Below are 377 nucleotides of genomic sequence, written 5' to 3' on the forward strand. Positions count from 1 at the left end.
GGTGGCCGGCGTTTCAACCGCGCGGAAAGCCTCAAAGTGTGCGCCCACGTGTAGTCACGAGTCTCCACGCTCCGGGCCGCGGGCGCCCTGCCCTGCCTTCAGAATGCCCTGGGCCCGGGGAAACCGGGGCAAAGCTGGGGGGAGCGAGGAGGAGGAGGGGGAGGGCTTTGCGAAGCCCGGGCGCTCCACGTACCCCCACTGCTCTGGGTACGCGCTGGAGGGAGCCACCAGAGGTCGCGCATGCGCCGACTGTCCTTCAGGCGCGTGGAGAGAGTCGCGCATGCGCAAAGCCCAGACGGGAAAGTGGAGCAAAGGGGTGACTGGCAGGTTGAGGGCGCTTCAGCGACTAAGGAGCCGTGGCGGCCGGGAGGCGGGTG

General features: G+C 69.2%; 1 protein-coding gene across 2 annotated transcripts in view; it reads left to right on the plus strand.

Moving 5' to 3' along the window:
- The window catches only part of POU2F1 (POU class 2 homeobox 1), a 131200-nt gene that overhangs the window by 272 nt on the left and 130551 nt on the right, over positions 1 to 377 (plus strand). The gene's annotated exons all lie outside the window — the stretch shown is intronic.

Source organism: Myotis brandtii, unplaced genomic scaffold, assembly GCF_000412655.1.
Source record: "Myotis brandtii unplaced genomic scaffold, ASM41265v1 scaffold64, whole genome shotgun sequence".
Classification (NCBI taxonomy): Eukaryota; Metazoa; Chordata; class Mammalia; order Chiroptera; family Vespertilionidae; genus Myotis; species Myotis brandtii.